Here is a 6,000-nt window from a genome sequence, read left to right on the forward strand (position 1 = left end):
GTGGTATAATATGCACTAGCATTATTGTAAAACAAGATTTTATTACATGGCTAAGTTGATCTTTGTAAAAGTGCACAAGTGCATTGGAATTAAATAAAAACTACTTAATCCAATCTTCTCTCATAGAATTTCTTTCAAGGAGAACAGACACAGCCTGTTAAAATAACAAAGAATGTAGAGTTTCCATTCACATTCACAAAGTGTCCTCATTCAAACCCAACCCAACCCCCTCCACTCCACCCCACCCCTCCCCCCCCACCCCTCCCACCCCTGTTCTAAAGCTTCCTTTCCTCTCCTCTCGACTTTCTTTGCAGTGGAGAAAAGTGATTCCATGGAACCGACAGTGATTTTGTTTTCTGTTAACTGGCAGAGCTTTTCAAGCCTTGCAGACCTGGTAACACTTAAATGGTCCACACTTTGGATTGTCTTGCTGTGTGGAAAAGGTAGATAAGGGGAGGAGGAGAAACATAAAACAGGTGGGCAAGGGCAAAGTGGCATTCACAAATGTTTCTTAGATCAGCATGGAGTTGAGGATCATTTCTGAGATAAAACAATTGCTGTATTGAAATGACTTCACACAAGGTGTTATATTACTTATGAAGTCCTGAGAATTCTGTAAAACCTGGCAAGCACATCACATGGAAAAAGGTAAGATCTTCTGAACTTTTAGCCAAGAAATCAACAGAAACTAATATAGTTTAATGGTAATTAGTCTAAAATGTGCTGCTTGTAGAACTGCTGCCAATAATACCATGTAGTAACTTGTAAAATGCCAACATCTCTGACTGCATTAGGAATTAGGTGGAAGCTTTTAGAACTGTACTTGACTTGATATGTAGGTCAATCCTGAAATAGTTTTATAAATTAATTTTACAACATATGATCTACAAGATTCACGGTGGGAAATCCTGAACAATGCTCATTTTCTATTTATATTTGGATTTGCACCAAAATTTTCTAAGTTGGCATTTTGAGATCCCATAACAAAAGTTTTTCTTCCGATATCAGCATGATGCTTTGATGCACACCTGGTTTATTGATACAGACAGACCAGAAAAGTAAGGTTAGAATCTAAATGAATATAAAGCTTTGGGTAATGTCTAGACTCAGTAGCAAGTTGTCATATTACAATAACTGTCAGCTAATATTTTAAGTTTGGGTATCTTACTAAAAGGTAAAGACTGTGTGACCCTCTGTCCTTCCCTAGCTGTCTTTTTAAAAAAAGGCTTGACTTTTCAACCCTAATCCTTATTCCATCTTCTCTTTCCCATCTTTTCCCTACTAGTCTCTCTCTGCCTCACGTACACTCGCAGTGTTAAAAGGAAAATCTTTGCACCAAACTCTGAGAAGGGGCCATGGAACAGGATCTAAGATGTAGTTTTGGGAGTGGGTGAGAAAAGGGAGATAGGCAAGGTTGTCACAGTCCTTAGATGCCGCACTTCTGTGTGCCGAGCAGAGAGCCTGTGCACCTGGCCCAGGGCATAGGTTTCCGCCATGAATGAAAAGCTACTGAAAAATGTCTGCTTTTGTATATATGACACCAGTCTCAATGTATCTTAATATGCACAGTTGTTCCTCCAAAAACTTAGTATCATGAGTGCTATGAGGAAAAGTAAATTGAGGTCTAACACCACACTGAGAAGTTCTTAGATATTGTGCCACTGAGGGTCATAAAAATAGCTAGATTCACTTGCAACTGTACCTTTCCACTGACGTGCGGAAACGGACTCCACAATCAGTGAGATTGTAAAGTAGGTATGTTCATTCAGCGCTGGGCAGCACGGGGGGGGTAGTCGTGCGCACCTGACGCGGCAGTTCGCTTCAAATTTATACAGTCAAGTGTTACATATACATGAAGTTTCGCAATACGCCTATACATAGGCATGATCTATCCCTGCTTCATAATAAAATTAGTTCCAAAAGTCACAAGGCCAGTCTTGGCTGGTTTTTGGGGTGGACTGCTGCTTCTTATCAGGGACTATCTCCTGCCCCAGCCAGCCTCAACAATGCAAACATTAAGCATCACTTCTCATCCCCTTGGGCCAACAATGCAAACGTTAAGCACCACTTCTCATCCTCTTGGGCCAACAACGTAAATGTTAAGCACCACTTCTCATCCTCTTGGGCCACGTCTACCTCTATTGAAATTTCTTTAACTTCATTATAAGCTAGATAATTATTAAACAGTTCTTATCTACATCTATATATCTACTATATCTACTAAGGTTCCTTTGGCTCTCCATTTCAGTCCCCCCTTTTCTAGAAAATAGTAAATTCTTTTACTATATCCAACTCTAGTACTTCTAATGCATTGTTTTCCTATCTAGCATTCTTTCAAAATATTTATTGGACTCGAGTCTTCGTCGCAACTGATTCTTTTTCCATTTACTGTAGGAATCTACTGTGCTTTGGAAACACCATAAGCTGCATCGAATTGTTGTACAAAGGATTATGAGCAGAAAAATGATTATTACTGCTGTCACAAACAGTTGTTTTGGCCATGTTAAATTTGGCAACCAGGAAGTTAGTTTTTCCCATGTCTCAGAAAATTTTCATGATGTGTCATCCATAGTGATAAGATGTAACTCCTTAGAAATTTCCCAAATCTTTTTAATATCTGTCTCTACTTGCTGTCTTTCATTTAAATAGGCACAACAGCTTTGATTTATGAGTACGCACACACACCCTTCCTTTGCGGTTAACATATCTAATGCAAGGCGATTTTGTATCGTTATCTTTGCCAAGGAATCAATTTCGGCTTGTAATTTTCCTAGAGCGTCAGCAGTAGTATTGGCTAAAGTCTCGACCACTGCTGATACATTGACTATTGCTTTTTCTAATTCAGATACTCCAAGCATTGGGAAAAGCTATCGTACCACACTGTGGAATGTGGTACCTCATTCTATAAGAGGGTTAGAGGTTTTTTTAGTCTTCGTGTGGTGCTATGGGGATGGGAATATTCCCTGTAATTTTCCTAAGATAGGGAGTGTTTGTGGGATTATTATTCCCTCTGTGTATTCTCCCCACCAATCGATAGGTAAACTCTTATGTGCCTCCCCGTTTGCACAAAGGTACCAACGCCCGTCAGGGAGATTACAATTGGACGGCTCCCGAGGAGGAGGAAGATAACAACTCCCTGTTAGATTTCCCCATCCGGTATTAGCTATCCCTGTAGAGTGTGATTCATTACATCGAAAGCAAGTTCCATTCAGTGTCCCAAGAAAACTAGAAGTGTTGGCATAATGGGGGCGCATCATTATGGGGTCTCCCCCTCTGCCTCTTTCCATGTCTTTTAATCTCCAAGACCAATTGTATCGATTATTATTATGTGGGTCTCTGCTATCCAGATCAAGTTTATACTTCACTATAGTTCTGGAACCATTTCCATATAAACAAGTATAGTTGGCAGTTCTATTTAATAGTGTTTTAGTGTTGTTTGTTCTGAGGGGGACACCAATAAACGGGAAGGTTTCTCCTTGTTTGGGTATTAAGGTACACATCCAACAGCTTGATACATTAATATCTTTTGCTAGCTCCTGGTTATATCTGACAAACAGGTTTTCATCTTATGCCTTACAGAGTCTCTACAACTCCCCATATTACCGCGTAAAAACTAAATGTCCATCGGGTTTTGTGGTGGCTTTCCATGGAGTTTTGGGTGTCTTTTTCACTCTGGTGTGATGAATCCAAGCGTCCTGTTCCTTGATTCTGATTGCAGTAAAGGAGGTGAGTAGTACTTGGAATGGTCCTTCCCACTGTGGCTTTAGGGTTTTTTCTGTAAGAGACTTTATATATAAATAATCCCCAGCTTGCATATTATGTACAGGTCCATCTAAACCTCTCCCTTGAGTCCCAGCCACATGCTTCCTGATTTTATTGAGCTGTTTACTCAGTGCTACCATGTAAGAGGTCACAATTTCATCCCCAGCTTGCACAGACACCCCTTTCTGTATTTCATAGGGTCGTCCATACAACATTTCAAAGGGGCTCAGTCCTTCTTTCGCCCTTGGTCTTGTTCGTATACGCAGAAGGGCTAAAGGGAGAGACTGAGGCCATGTAAAATTTGTTTCTTGTCCTAATTTCACAATTTGTTGTTTAATTAAGTAAGTGGTTCATTTTTTCCACTTGACCACTCGACTGGGGATGATATGGAGTATGAAGCTGCCAATCTATACCTAAATGGCTGCTAATTTGTTGTACTATTTTTGAGACAAAATGTGGTCCTCTGTCAGAGGATATGGTTGCTGGAACCCTAAAACATGGTATTATCTCTTGCACTAATATTTTAGTTACCTCCCGAGCTTTAGCTGTTCTTGTTGGGAATGCTTCTGGCCAGCCTGAGAAGGTATCAGTTAATACCAATAAATATCGATACCCCCCTTTTCTTGGAAGTTCTGTAAAATCAATTTGCCATTGTTGTCCAGGCCCATTGCCTTTTCCAATCTGGCCCATTTCCAGCTTGGGGGTATTCTTAGGATTAGTCTGGAGGCAAAGATCGCATTGTTGAGTCACCTGTCTCACCGTGGTATATAAATTTCTAGCCACAATTTTTCTTATCAAATGTTTATACAGAGTCTCTGTCCTCCAATGTCTTTTCTTATGCTCCTCCCGTATCAAATGCCACAGTAAGTAAGAGGGAATGATTAGATTTCCCTGTGGGGTATGAGCCCACCCCTCTTCATTGTATGACCTTTCTAAATCTGTAATAAGCTTCTGATCTTCCCTGGTATATTCTGGCTTACCTTTTAGGGAGATTCGTCTATCAGGAATTAAAGCTCCTTCTATTTTTACCTTTGTTTTGGCCACTTGTTTTGCCTCTCTCTCCGCCAGTTCATTCCCTTTTTCCAAATCTGAGCTCACTTTCTGGTGTGCCTTAATATGCATAATTGCCACTTTCTTAGGGAGCTGGACAGCTTCCAGTAACTTCAGAATTTCTTCTGTGTGTTTGATATTTTTCCCCTGGGAATTCAATAGTCCCCTCTCCTTCCAAATTGCTCCATGTGCGTGTACAACTCCAAAGGCATATTTTGAGTCTGTATAAATGTTCACAACTTTGCCCTGGGCCAATTCCAGGGCGCGGGTCAGAGTAATTATTTCTGCCTTCTGTGCGGAGGTGTTTATGGGTAAAGCCCTCGATTCTATTACCTCTTGGCTGGTGGTGATGGCGTATCCCACATGTCGATTACCATTTAGGACGTAACTGCTTCCGTCTGTGAACCAAGTTTCCCCGCTTTCCATGGGGCTGTCTTTCAGGTCTGGGCGGCTTGCGTATGTTGCTTCGATGGTTTCCAAACAGTCATGATGTACCGGTTCTCCTGTGTTCCCGCTGAGAAAAGAAGCTGGGTTGACAATGTTAGTGACTACAATCTCTACATCATCCTGTTCTACCAATATAGCTTGATATCTCAGGAATCTTTGTGGAGAGAGCCAATGTCTACCCTTTGCCTCCAGTACTGTTGATACTGTATGAGACACCAAAACAGTCATTTTCTGGCCCAGAGTAAACTTTCGGGCTTCCTGTATGTTCAGTATTACAGCTGCAACCGCCCGCAGGCATCCAGGCCAACATTTTGCAGTCGTGTCTAACTGCTTAGAGAGGTAGGCAACTGCCCGTCAATATGGGCCCAGGTTTTGTGCTAATATTCCCAGGGCAATGCCCTGCTTCTCGTGGGAGTAAAGAAGAAATGGCTTACTCACATCTGGGAGTCCTAAGGCCAGGGCTGACATCAAAGCCTTTTTCAGTAGTTCAAAGGCTCGTTCGGTCTCCTTGTTCCACTCAAGGTGTTTCTGCTCAGTGGCTATCAGCGCATACAGTGGTTTAACAAGCAGTCCATAATTATAGATCCACAATCGGCACTACCCCGTCATTCCTAGAAAAGTCCGTAACTCTTTCACTGTCTGAGGTCTCTGAGTTTGGCATATTGTCTCTTTACGGGCCTGTCCCAAAGTTCTTTGTCCCGCACTAATTTCATAGCCCAAATAATTCACTTTGCGTTTGTG

The sequence above is a fragment of the Aquila chrysaetos genome, chromosome W, assembly GCF_900496995.4.
Source record: "Aquila chrysaetos chrysaetos chromosome W, bAquChr1.4, whole genome shotgun sequence".
NCBI classification, from domain to species: Eukaryota; Metazoa; Chordata; class Aves; order Accipitriformes; family Accipitridae; genus Aquila; species Aquila chrysaetos.